This window comes from Grampus griseus (assembly GCF_964374135.1).
Source record: "Grampus griseus genome assembly, chromosome: 19".
Lineage (NCBI taxonomy): Eukaryota > Metazoa > Chordata > Mammalia > Artiodactyla > Delphinidae > Grampus > Grampus griseus.
Genome location: NC_139013.1, coordinates 1,289,227 through 1,304,107, shown reverse-complemented (window position 1 = coordinate 1,304,107; position 14,881 = coordinate 1,289,227).

The window sequence follows — 14,881 nt, the reverse complement described above, 5'->3', positions numbered from 1 at the left end:
ACACACGATAGATGTTCTCTTGCTTTTTGTACTTTCCTTGCTCCACCAGTCTGATTCACCTACACCCTATTCACGTGAATGAACTTCTCTTACTATTGTTATTTTATTTATTTATTTATTTTGGCCGCACTGTGTGGCTTTTGGGATCTTAGTTCTGTAAGGCCAACTGGCCCGAGGCAGGGGAACGCAATCAGACTCACAGGTTGGATCAGCCCGGAACGTTCCACACACCCAGTTCTCGGAATTGACCTGGAGCTCCCACCCACCCAGTTCCAGGAACTGACCTGGGGACTTTCCACCCGGCCCAGCCTTCCCGCCTTTCTAGGGGCGGGACTAACGATCCCAAGACTGATACAACCGGCACCAGATATTGCCACGATACCAGAAGAGACCACCAAATAAGGACTACCCTGCGCCCTCCCGGATTCACCACACCCCTTCCCCTTCTTCCCCTATAAATTCTGTCCAAACCCTCGCCCGGGCGCGATTTCTCTGGCTCCTTTCTCTCGGACCAGTGAACCTCTCCCAGGAGCGCTACCTAATAAAGCTCACTTGAAGCTTTCCTCTGTTTCGCGGTAGCGTTTGTTAAGATCCGACCTTACAAGTTCCCCAACCAGAGATCAAACCCAGGCTCACAGCAGGGAAAGGGTGGAGTCCTAACCACTGGACAGCCAGGGAATTCCCTGACCTTCCCTCTTAATCATAAGGCCTAATCAGTCAATGCGTACCTACTTATCCTGGCCCCAGCTAGTGAATGTGCTAATCTTTAGATAATATTTCACTTTGTATTTCCACATTTTTATCTATTACTGAAAATGGTTTTATCTTATGTACAGAGGCTACCCAGAGGTTTCACTGAAAACTGAGCAGTTTCGTGTGCCACGCACAATTTTCTTAATATAGACTTTACAAAATTATCAATATTGGTGGATTCCTAACCCAAGATAGATTTTTCTGTTTTTTGGAGAAAATATAACTATCAAAAACAATTGAATAACTGGCTGAGCTTAGAAGCACCTGTATATTAGGCAAGATTTACTTTCTCCAGATTACTCAGTGCCCATTTATCTGATACAGCTGAGCAGAAGATACAGCTGAGTAGAAGTAGGTAATACATTTATGTTTATCTTTCTACCATTTCTTTGTCTCAAATTAAAATCAATATCTCCTAGATATGAAAGTGATGGGCATGCCAACTTGGAAATAGGGATTATGTTCCTCACTCACACTGGAGCTGGGGTCCTAGAAAACTCCTCCTGCCTTTGTCTTCATAACTTCACCTTGCTCACCAGTTACAAGTTGAGACCCACTGATCAGACTGACAACAAACTGATCTTGGCCAACAACTGTTTTGCCAAAAGCCTGCTTTCAGTTTTAAGGTTCGTTGGATTCGCTGGCAAAATAACCACTTGTCTCACACGAATAAACAGCTTCAATCAAATCTTTAATAGAAAGTGATTTAACTTAACTTCAATATACAATCATTAGAAAGAAAGAAATAAGAATATTAACAGACTATATAAATTTCAATATACAATCATTAGAGGGAGAGCAATAATATTAACAGGGTATATAACAGAGCATACATCACCGAATTGGGCCGACACCTACTTCCAGATCCAAGTGGCAGCTAGGAATTCCCTTGAACAGCAATCTGGAGTCCCAGTTGGAAAGGTCCCGGGCGGTGAGTCCACCTCACGGGTGGGACTACAGAGTGCTGCCCAAAGGAGTCCTGCTTTTAACGCCAAGCCGCAAGCTGATAGTCATCAGCTTGCGTGCAAGTACGCAGCTCTGACTATTAACGCAAATATTTTGATACTTTAGTTGTAAGTCTCAGAATGTTCGCTGAATTCCAGGAACTGGCCAGATTCCCAAGTCCCAGGAAGCTTTGTGACTTACTCCCTTCTTTATCTGTTGGATCCCAAGACTGACTAGCACCGTTTCTGCTGACCTGCATGTAGTCTAGCAGCTTGATGTGTAGCTCTTTCAGAGTCTTTGTTTAGTCAAAAGCCTATTGTTGTCTCTGAAGCCTGAACAAGACTATTTTATTAGCCTCCCCAACAACTTGGCTCTTAGCTCCAGAGGGATCCCACAGACAATGACAGCTTTTGGATTGAAACACTTCCTCTATGATCTTGGGTATACATTTGTCTTGTATTTACAGAGTGGCCACGGGGGTTTCTCTCGGCACTACCTGCCTTCTGAATGGCTTCCTGGCCATTAAGTTTTGCCCCAGAACCTCTTAGTGGATAGACTTCAGAATTCAATCTCCCCAAATGCATTGGCTTCTTTACTTTCCTTTTCTGGTTCCTTCAGCTGTTGGTAAATGTCTATATTCCTATGAATGTGATTGGTCCTAGAAACAGCACAAATGTGTGAAAAAAATTTTTACATACGGTTTCTCAGCCACGTCAGACAGAAATCTCGGCTTATTACATGCATTTATATTTTATCCCCTGGATGTTATTTGGGCTTCAAGATCTGGACTAGTGGGTGCATGATATTTGTCCTGCACAGATACAAGCAGCGAGCTCAATACATCCACAGCAACAGACTTTACCCCAGACCTCCCCACGTGGCCAAAGCCACATGCACCATCCTTATCCTGGTGAGTTTCTTCATCTCTTTTTACTGCCTCTCTTCCATTTTGAGTCTTTGTGTTACTGTAATTGTAAATCCAGACCAGTGGCTGATGGAAACATCTCTGCTACTAGTTCCGGATTTCCCAGCTTTCAGCCCCTTTGTTCTCATCAGCAGTGATTTTTCTATGATTTCTGCTCCAAAAAAATTATTTTCCTAATATTGTTAAACACTTGTCTTCTTATTTCTGCAGTGAATCAATTAATTTTTTTAAGGGAAATTTTGGGATCTACTCCTCCCTAGTTCAGCAACGTGAGAGCTCTGGACCTCAATTTGTTTTAAATTTATTTATTTTTTATTTATTTTTCTCTGCATTGGGTCTTCGTTGCTGTGCACAGGCTTTCTCTAGTTGTGGCGAGTGGCGGCTACTCTTCATTGTGGTGCTCGGACTTCTCATTGCGGTGGCTTCTCTTGTTGCAGAGAACAGGCTCTAGACGCATGGGACTCAGTAGTTGTGGTATGCAGGCTCAGTAGTTGTGGCTCGTGGGTTATAGAGCACAGGGTCAGTAGTTGTGGTGCATGGGCTTAATTGCTCCACAGCATGTGGGATCTTCCTGGACCAGGGCTGGAACCCGTATCCCCTGCATTGGCAAGCAGATTCTTAATCACTGCACCAACAAGGAAGTCCCTAATTTTATTTTTTAACTTAGGTGATGGTCAGGTACAAATAATAATACAATGAAAAGGTGATTGACTAAGGGGCTTTCAATTTTCATTCATTAATTGGGATATATTGCTGAATAAGAACAGATAAATTCTTGCATTTCTAGAGTTAATAGAATATGCAGAAAATGAAAATTTTATCTAGTTATACAGAATTTACTTAATCTACTTATACTTTACTACCTAGTAGCAACTCTTCAGAAAGTTTTAATTAAGTAAGTACTATGGAAAGAAACAGGAAATTTAGACATAAAAGTTTGTGTCTTTATGTACTTGTATCTTATATGGTTACTTTAAAAACAAATTTTTAAAGCATATTCAGATCCAGGAGTTCCAAGTAGACGAAAAACACCTCTAGAGCCCCACACATAACTTCACAGAGTTATCAGAGATCTGAAGATATCCACCATGTTTGGAATGCAGAAATAGAGGAGACATATGGTGGGAGGAGAAACAATAAACATATGTAATGGTTGGTACTGATATATATTATAAATCCAGTCCAAAATTCTAATTTTGTCCAAAGAATACTGACAAGGCCATTATGAGGTATAACCAGATGTGCAACATCAACAATTCTACAGTTTTTTTTAAAAATAAATGCTCAATTAAAAAATACATTAGATTAAAAACTTACATTTTTCACAACAAATATATATATCACATATTAGCCATCCAAATGAGTGTAAGGTGGTCTCATGGTCTCAGTTTGTTTTTCTTTTTTTTTTCTTTTTGGCCTTGCCACACAGCATGTAGGATCTTAGTCCCCTGACCAGAGATCGAACCAGTGCACCCTGCATTGGAGTCTTAACCACTGGACCACCAGGGAAGTTCCAGTCTCAGTTTGTTTGTTATTTAATTTATTTATTTAATTTATTTATTTTTGGCTGTGTTGGGTCTTCGTTACTGTGCATGGGCTTTCTCTAGTTGCGGCAAGTGGGGGCAATTCTTCATTGAGGTGTGCAGGCTTCTCACTGTAGTGGTTTCTCTTCATTGAGGTGTGCAGGTTTCTCATTGCCATAGTTTCTCTTGTTGTGGAGCATGGGCTCTAGGCACATGGGCTCCAGTAGTTGTGGCTCGTGGGCTCTAGAGCGCAGGCTCAGTAGTTGTGTTCCCTGCATTGGCAGGTGGACTCTTAACCACTACACCAACAGGGAAGTCCTTGGCAGGCATTTTTGTTTTGTTTTGTTTTGTTTTGTATTTTTCGGTACGCGGACCTCTCACTGTTCTGGCCTCTCCTGTTGCAGAGCACAGGCTCCGGACGCGCAGGCTCAGCAGCCATGGCTCACGGGCCCAGCCGCTCCACGGCATGTGGAATCTTCCCGGACCAGGGCACGAACGTGTGTCCCCTGCATTGGCAGGTGGACTCTCAACTACTGCGCCACCAGGGAAGCCCAGGTGGATTCTTAACCACTGTGCCACCAGGGTAGTCCCAGGGTTCTCTTATTTTAGAAATGCATTCTAAGAAATTATGCATTCAAAGACATGATACCTAGGATTATAAATGTCAGAAACTATTAAGTAAATCATGAAACACAAAAAAGTGTGCATAAACACGATAAATGATGTAAGATACAGGAAGGGGCAAACACAGTCATTCCATTTATATATACATTTGAAAATAGCTATTACAAAAGTAGAGTATGCTCTTGCATCAGTCATTTTAATGTTGAGGATGAATTAACAATGGCAGGAGGAAACTGGTTGGAGGGCTGTACACAAGTATGTCAAAATTTACATTTTAAATAGGCAAAATTTAAGTCAACTATTCATCCAGTGAATGATTTTCAAAACAAAGATGCAAAACCTATCACTTTATAATCATTCTACTATGGTTTATTAGCTACATTCTTAAAATTGCAGCTACTATACCTGTAATGGTGGGAAAAGAATACAATAGTGGGCTACTGGCAATGCTTCCCAAATTAATGTTCAGTGAAATTATGTTGGCAATTTGACCTTGGCTATGGTTGGAATATTTACACACGGAAACCGGCAAACACTACAAACCAGAGATTAATTTACTGTGTAATTGAATGTCTGGACTTAACACTAAGGTAGCATATATTAATAATGCAGATTATTCCTAAACCTGTATAATGTATGTGGTCATTACATTATGCATAGTATAAAACTGAGTAAAAGTTGAGAACATATTCTTTCACTATTCCAAATTACAATTACATTCAGAAAAGAAATCACTCACATTATTGATGAATGAGTGAAATCTAACAGATGTCTTTGTTGTTTACCTGCTCTCTTTTGTCAAAAAAAGAGAAAATAGCCATATCTCACAAAATAAAAGTAAGCAAAAGATAGGAATAGAAATTTAACCAGTCAGGACACACAGGTAAAAAATAGACACATGAAAAACAAAATTCAACATCAACAATCCTAACAAAGGGAATTCCCTGGCAGTCCAGTGGTGAGGACTCCAGGCTTCCACAGCAGGGCACATGGGTTACTTTCCTGGTCAGAACTAAGATCATGCGTGCTGCGTGATAGGGTTAAAAAAATAGAACCTGAAATAAATGCAATTAAAATCACAATTTAAAAAAATACATTTATTTATTTATGTTTGTTTATAGCTACATTGGGTCTTCGCTACTGTGCACGGGCTTTCTCTAGTTGCACGAGTGGGGGCTACTCTTCGTTGTAGTGCATGAGACTCTCATTGCTGTTGCTTCTCTTTGTTGCAGAGCATGGGTTCTAGGCACGCGAGCTTCAGTAGTTGTGGCATACGAGTTTAGTTACACCGTGACATGTAGGAAATTCCCGTCCCAGGACTCTAACCCATGTCCCCTGCATTGGCAGGCAGATTCTTAAGCAATGCACCACCAGGGAAGCCCCTAAAATCATAATCTTTTTATACATTTTTTGTTTGTTTGTTTGTTTTGCGGTACGCAGGCCTCCCACTGTTGTGGCCTCTCCCGTTGTGGAGCACAGGCTACAGACGCGCAGGATCAGCAGCCATGGATCACGGGCCCAGCCTCTCCCCGGCATGTGGGATCCTCCTGGACCGGGGCATGAACCGCCTGCATCGGCAGGCGGACTCTCAACCACTGTGCAACCAGGGAAGCCCTGTACATGAGTTTTTAAGTCTTCATGGGAGGGGTCAGCCTACGTTCAGTCGTAGCTTTTAAGGTAGGTTGATCAAGTGTGGGTCCCAAGGCAGGGAGGGCAAGTTCTTGCTAATTAACAATCATCATTTTGGTGAGTTAACACTTTTTCTCGAGGAATGGGAGGAACAGTGAGGCAATGGATCAAGGGCTTAGGAAGAGGATGCTTGGAGACCAGGTCACGTAGGGCCACACTGGACATTCTTAGTCCTTCCGTGTCCCTCACACTGCCCATAACAGTGAGCAGGTCAACCACATAACAGGGCAACAGGGACATCTTGAGCTGGGTATGTAAAGATGGACAGGACCTTGGAAATGAATCACTGCATATGGCGGTAGAGCCCATGTCAAATCTGGGGTGACACCAATGACCAGTCCAGAGTGCCTGGCTTAGTGCTGCTGTCCCTGTGGAGAACTTCCCAAGCAGGACGGTGTTTCCGGGAGATGTGTACTGGTGAAAATGAAGCTGGAGACCCTGGTAGTGATGCACATGTCAGATGTGGGTAGTTCATGGTCAGGACACAGCTAGTGGAGGCCCTGCTCGGAGGGGCAGGAGAGAAGACAGTGGACGGGTGCAGGGTGTAGAGGAACCACTCTCATCAAAGGCCTGGCATTAGTGAGCCCTTGTGGAAGTCCTTCAACATCTCTGAGCTGGACACCCCTTCTTTCACAAATGCCAATAATAATAACTGAATCACAGCACTGGATTTGTTGGATACATAAATGGAGTCAGTCACAGGAAAGTCATCAATATTGGTTCCCAGAGAAAAGATAATCCTGTCCATCAGCATGGGGCTGGGGTGTGAGCAGGGCTCCTTGTGTGGGTGTCGGGGCACAGAAGTGTCAGGATTGACAAGGTGTTCTTTCAGTCCCCAAACCTGGAGGTGGGGCCAGAGGATGAGTGAAGTGACCAGACTCCCAATATCCTGAACCAGGCAACCTGGCATTGAAGCCCAGATCACTGTCCATTTCTGGGAGATCACAAACAGATGACACATCATCTCTGTGTCTCAGTTTCCTCTCTAGAAAGGGTCCATTAGCTGCACGGGTTCTTCTCACTCTCTTACCACCCGAAACTCCTTCAATACCACTGCCGGCCACGTTTGCAATATTCATAAGGCCCTTTCTTCAGTGTGAACTCTGTGATGTTTAAGCAAGTGGCACCTTTGGGTGAAAGATTTACCACATTCCTTGCACTGAAAAGGCTTTTCTCCAGTGTGGATTTTCCTATGGATGCGGAGGAGCTGTCTTTGCTTAAAGGCTTTCCCACATTCAGTACACCCATAAGGCCTTTCTCCAGTGTGAACTCTGTGATGATCATAGAGAGAGGATCGACTAGTAAATGACTGCCCACATTCACTGCACTCATAAGGCCTTTCTCCATTGTGAACTCTCTCATTATAGTGGAGGCCACCCTTAGCAACAAAAGATTTCCCACATTCACTGCACTCATAAGGCTTTTCTCCAGTGTGAACTCTCTAATGTGCAAGGAAATTGGATTTGCGGGCAAAAGATTTTCCACACTGGGTGCATCGATAAGCTTTTTCTCCAGTGTGAACTCTCTGATGCTCAATTAACATGCATTTTTCAATGAAAGGTTTAGCATATTCCTTGCATTCATAAGCCTTTTCTCCACTGTGGATCTTCCTATGTGCTCTGAGGTACTTCCTTAGGCTAAAGGATCTGCCACATTCACTGCAGTCACAGAGTGTTCTTCCACAGTTAACTCTCTGCTGTCCAAGGGGACCAGATTTGTGGCTAAAATAATTTCCACAATGGCTGCATTAGTAAGGCCTTTCTCCAGTGTGAACTTGCTCAGGCTGAATAAGTTTACATGTTTGGGTGTAGGTTTTCCCACATTTGCTGTACGCACACAACCTTACACTAGTAAGGACTCTTTCATCCTGAACAAGTATTTCTGTGTGGCTGGAGGCTTTCGTGCCTTCTCCCCAGCTGTGATGACATTTTCCACTGTGAAAAACAGCTTCACACTCTTTACTGTTTTTTCATTTCTTCCTGGTAATAGTGGCCTGTGGCTGAACTCCCATGTTGGCCACGAAGTCATTCCCAATCTCCATGTAGGTAGGTAGATTCCCTATTGTGTGGATTGGGCAGCTTTTCCAAAATGAGGGTCTCTGCATACCATATTGTATGGGATTCTCTCTGATGTGCTGCTTCTGGTGCTCTTGAAGGTTTTCAGTGAAATAGAACTGTTTCCCACATGCCCCACATCTGTATGCTTTCTGCTCCCTATTTGTTCCTTGCTCTTCAGCCAAGTGCAAAATGTCTCTCAAGACTGCAATGCCCATTTTACAGGGCTGGGTCTTCTCAGGAGACAAACCTGCCCTGGGGGTCCTCATCTGTGACACTCCTTCTTCAGATACACTCTGTTCAGAAATCATCTCTTCATCCTCAACTCAGGAAAAGAACCTGAAAACAAAGAAGTGATGGTGAAGTTCATGTTGACTTTATTGTGGGGAGTAAGGCCAGCACAATTCTACATTTGGCACGTGAAAGAACGAGTCCATAGGATCGTATTCAGGAAATGAATTTGGGGTCAACTTGAGAAGCAGCTGCTCTCACCAAGTACAGGACACAAGGACTGGATGTGGCCCAAGGCGATAGGCGTCCTCTATAATTCACTCCTCTGTCAATGGCTTTTACCAGGACCCCATCTCCTGGTGACCTGTGATAGTGTACAGAAGTGTATGTCCAGACCTCCAAAAATCTGACTGCAAACATGTCGCTGGCATTCAAGAAATATTAAAGGATTCCTTATGTTGAGAACACAAGCAGTGTCAGTAGGTACTATGGGAAAATCAGTGTAAAGACCACATGAGATAAGTGGTTTAGAGAGGTGTTAGAGAATGAATCCGAGGCCGGAGTCATACTAAAAATGGGAAATAGAAAAGACAAGTTGGCAGAATGTCACGAATGGAGAAAATCGAGAGAAGTGCTTTGCAGCCACCGACAGTGGCACTAAAACATTAGTCACAAGGAATTCATACTTCCTGATATGACTTGAACACAGCCCTGATATCATGGCCTCTCTCAGCTGCCATTCATCGTAATCAGGCTACCTCTGAGGCTTCTTGCTGAAACCAGATTCATGTCCATCCCGTAAAGCCCTAATGACTCTCCATACCAATCTGACCAACTACACGGGAAACAAATAATACAAGTCCTAACATAGTCAGGATGGCTGAATAGCCAACACTGGCCCAGAGGAACTCAGTACACAATACACAACATTTAAATATTACATAAAGAATGTCTGGTGGGCTTCCGTGGCGGCGCAGTGCTTGAGAGTCCGCCTGCCGTTGCAGGGGACACGGGTTCGTGCCCCGGTCCGGGAGGACCCCATATGTCGCGGAGCAGCTGGGCCCGTGAGCCATGGCCACTGAGCCTGCACGTCTGGACCTGTGCTCCGCAACGGGAGAGGTCACAACAGTGAGAGGCCCGTGTACCGACAAAAAAAAAAAAAAAAAAAAAAAGAAAGAAAAAAAGAATGTCTGGTGGAAGGACTTTCCTGGTGGTACAGTGGTTAAAACTCTTTGTTTCTAATGCAGGAGGCACAGCTTTAATTCTTGGTCGGGCATGCCATGCAGTGTGGCCGAAAAAAAAAGAACATCCGGTGGAGCCAGAGGGAAGGATATACAGTGGATGGAGTACAAAATGTTAGGAATGTATCTCCCCACCTAAACAACTATTGTACTGGCAGAACCTAATTGATCTAACTCTTTGCAACCATGGCGTCTTCTGAAAATCTGCAGTGTCCCACAAAACAGTTTGAAAAGACAAAGCTTCAGAAACAAAATCAGATATCACAGGGATGTGTGAACGATCACACTGGGAATATAAAATAATCATGACTAATATGCTAATTAATGTCTACTAATGGATAAAGCAGCCAGCATACAATGCCAGAAGGGAAATGTAAGCTGAGAGATGAAAATTTTAAAAATGGACTAAAAAGAAATGCTAAAGATCAAGTACACTATAACAGAAATTAAGAATGATGTGATGGGCTTATTCATACCCTGCATACAGCTAATGAAAGAACATTTAAGCTTCATGTTCTCTTAGGAGAAACTTCCAAAACTGAAAAGCGAACTGAAAAATGACAAAAAATAAAATAAAATAAAATACCGGAATATACAACACGCGTGTGAGAGCAACAAAAAATTTAACACACACATATGGAAACATCTCAAACAGAATGAAAAAAAGAAACGGAAGAAATAACTGAGGCAATAATGATGGAGAATTTCTAACAAAATGATGTCAGACACCAACAAACAGATCCAGAAAGCTCAGGGAACATGAGGCAGGTTTAATGCCAAAACAACTACATCTTTAGGCTTACCACATTCAAATGCAGAAAACAACAACCTAAAAGAGGCTAAAGGAATCAACACCTTTCCCAAGAGGAGCCAAAAAAAACCAATTACATTTGAATTCTCCTTAGAACTCAGGGAAATAAGAACTGAATGGAGTAAAATATTCAAAGTGGTAAGAGAGAGGGGACATCACCAACCTAGAATTTGGTAACCAGCAACATAAATCTCCAACACTGATGATGAAATAAACACGTTCTTTGTTTTTTGTTTTTTGTTTTTTTTGTTGTTGTTGTTTTGTTTTTGCGATACACGGGCCTCTCACTCTTGTGGCCTCTCCCGTTGCGGAGCACAGGCTCCGGACACGCAGGCTCAGCAGGCACGGCTCACGGGCCCAGCCGCTCCGCGGCATGTGGGATCTTCCCGGACCGGGGCAAGAACCCGTGTCCCCTGCATCGGCAGGCGGACTCTAAACCACTGCACCACCAGAGAAGCCCTAAACACGTTCTTAGACACAGAAAAATTGTGAGACTATGTTAGAAGTAGTTCTTCAGAGAGGAAAAATGATGTAGATCAAAAATTTGGGTTTCATAGAGAAAGGAAGAGCATCAGAGAAGATAAAAACTTTCATTGACCTAAAACTGACATGAGACACTGTATTTCTTTAAGTTGTACCACATGATTTGATTTATGTTTACACTGCTATGACTACCACAATAAGTTTAGTTAACATACATAGGTACATTTTTTTTTCTTGTGATGGGAACTTTTTTTGTGTGTGTGTGATGGGAACTTTTAAGATCTACCCTTCTGGAAACTTCTAAATATACAATACAGTTGTACTAACTAAAGTCACTATGCTGTGCACTACATCCCCAGGACTTACTCATCTTATAACTAGAAGTCTGTAACTTCTGACACCCTTCACTCACTTCATCTAACCACCTGCCCAGTTCTGGCAATCACTAATCCTTTGTCTGTATCTGAGTTTGGTGTTGTTCTTGTTTTAAAGATTCAGCATGTAAGTATACTCATGTAGTACAGTTAAACCTGCTTGGGTCCACTTGTACATGGATATTTTTCAACAAATATACACAGGATCACATGATCTGTAGTTGGATGAATCCACAAATGGGAAAACTTCAGAATCAGAGGGCTGACTATGGGACTTCAGCATCCACAGATTTCAGTATATGCAGGGGCTCCTGGAACCAATCCTCCGTGGAAACAGTGGGACAAGTGGATTTGTCTTTCTCTCTCAGACTTATTTCACTTAGCATAATGTCCTCAAGGTCTATCTATGTTGAGGCAAATGGCAAGATTTCCATCTTTTTTTATGATTGTATAATATATATACCACATGTTTGTTAGATCCACTCATCCATCAATGGACACTTAGGTTGTTTCCATCTCTTGAATATGATAAATAATGCTGCAATAAACGTGAGGCACAGATACCTTTTTGATATGATAATTTCACTCCCTGTGGATAAATACACAGAGGTGGAATTGCTGGACCATACAGAAGTTCCCTTTTTAATTTTTTAAGGATTCTCCGTACTGTTTTCCATAGTAGTTGCAACAATGTATACATTCCCACCAACAGTGCACAAGGGGTCCCTTTTCTCCACAACTTCACCAACACTTATTTCTTCTCTTTCTCATAACAGACATTGTAACACGTGTCAGGTGGTATCTCATTGTGTTGTTTTTTTTTAATTTAAGAAAAAATTTTTAATTTACTTATTATTTATTTTTGGCTGCATTGGGTCTTTGTTGCTGTGCACAGCTTTCTCTAGTTGCGGCGAGCAGAGGATAATCTTCATAGTGGTACATGGGCTTCTCACTGCAGTGACTTCTCTTGTTGCAGAGCTGGGGCTCTAGGTGCATGGGCTTCAGTAGTTGTGGCACACGGGCTCAGGAGTTGTGATTCTCAGGCTCTAGAGTGCAGACTCAGCAGTTGTGGTGCACGGGCTTAGGTGCTCCGCAGCATGTGGGATCTTCCTGGAACAGGGCTCAAATCCATGTCCCCTGCATTGGCACGTGGATTTTTAACCACTGAGCCACTAGGGAAGCCCTATTTTTTAATTTATTTTTGGCTGCATTGGGTCTTTGTTGCTGCGTGTGGGCTTTCTCTAGTTACGGCAAGCAGGGACTACTCTATTGTTGTGGTACGCGGGCTTCTCATTGTGGTGGTTTCTCTTGTGGTGTAGCATGGCCTCTATGCATGCCAGCTTCAGTAGTTGTGGTGCATGGGCTTAATTGCTCCACAGCATGTGGGATCTTCCCGGACCAGTGTTCAAACCCATATCCCCTGCATTGGCAGGTGGATTCTTAACCCCTATGCAATCCAGGGAAGTCCAGAAATCCACTTTAAATACCCACCTGCGGGAATTCCCTGGCAGTCCAGTGGTGAGGACTCGGCACTTTCACTGCTTTAGCCTAGGTTCAATCCCTGGTCAGGGAACTAGGACACTGCAAGCTGTGGTGCAGCCAAAAAAATAATAATAAATAAAAATAAAATCCACCAATCATGATCTCATCAACAGATGTGGGGTGGGGGGGATCTTAGAAAATCCAACACCCATTCATGATCAAAATCTCCATTTCCTAGTAATCTAAAAATAGGTAACAACTTCAACTTTATCTAAATAAAGCTCTACAGCTATCATCATATTTACTAGAGAAAAACTAGAAACATTCTCAGTAAGATGAAGAAAGCAAGGATGTTCCCTCCTACAACTCACTTTCCACTTCACACTATAAGTCATAACTAATGCAATGAGAAGAGAAAGTTGTATTAAAGTTATACTGATCAGGAAGCAAGGAATCAAACTGCCTTCATTCATAGATGATATAACCAGCTATGTAAAAACCAAAATATAGAACAACAACAACAGAAAATCCTGAAACTAGGAAGCAATTATAGCAAAGTTTCAGCATACAAGGATAAGATACAAAAGTCAATCACTTTCCTATACATCAGGAATAAACAAGTGAAATGTGAAATTAAAAACACAAGACCATGTGCATTAATACCCCCACCACCGAACAAATGGAGAGAGAAAGGAAGAAATACTTAGTTATAAATCTACCAAGACAGGTACAAGATCTACATGAGGGAAACTATAAAACTGTGATGAAAAAATCAAAGAACTAAATAAATGGAAAGATATTTCACGTTTATAAATAGGAAGACCCACTACAGTCAAGATGTCAGTTCTTCCCAACTTCACCTATAGTTTCAATGCAGTCCAAATCATAACCCCAGGAAGTAATTTTGTGGTTATAAATAAACTGATCCTAAAGTTTATACACAGAGGCAAAAGTACTAGAATAGCCAACACCATACTGAAGAACGAAGGTTGCAGACTGACACTACTCAACTTCAAGACTTACTATCTTAAAAAAAAAACAAAGAAAGAAAGAAAAAGTAAAATAAGACTTAGTATCTAAAGTAATCAAGCCTGGGAATTCCCTGGTGGTCCCTTGGTTAGGACTCCACGGTTTCACTGCTGAGGGCCAGGGGTTCAATCCGTGGTTGGGGAACTAAGATCCTACAAGAGGCCTAGCAGGCAAAAAAAAAAAAAAAAAAAAGAAGTAATCAAACCAGTGTGGTATTGTTGAAAGGATAGAGAAACTGATCAATGAAGAGTATTGACAGCGCAGAAATAGAGCCACAGAAATATACTCATCAGACCATTGACACATGAGCAAGTGCAATACAATGGAGAAAAATGAAGTTTTTTGAATAAATAGTACTGGAACAACTGAACATCACATGTCAAGAAATGAATTCTAGACACAAACCTTACACCCTTCACAAAAAATTAACTCAAAATGGATAATGGGCCTAAAAGTTAAGTACAAAAACCCCTTAAAATTCAGTATGAAAACAACAACCCAAATACAAAATGAGCAAAACACCTTAACAGACACCTCATTAAAAGAAGACATCCACATGAAAATTTAGCATATACAAAGATGCAAGGAAATACAAATCAAAAGCAGATACCAGGGCTTCCATGGTAGTGCAGTGGTTAAGAATCTGCCTGCCAACGCAGGGGACACGGGTTCAAGCCCTGGTCTGGGAAGATCTCACATGCCGGGTAGCAACTAAGC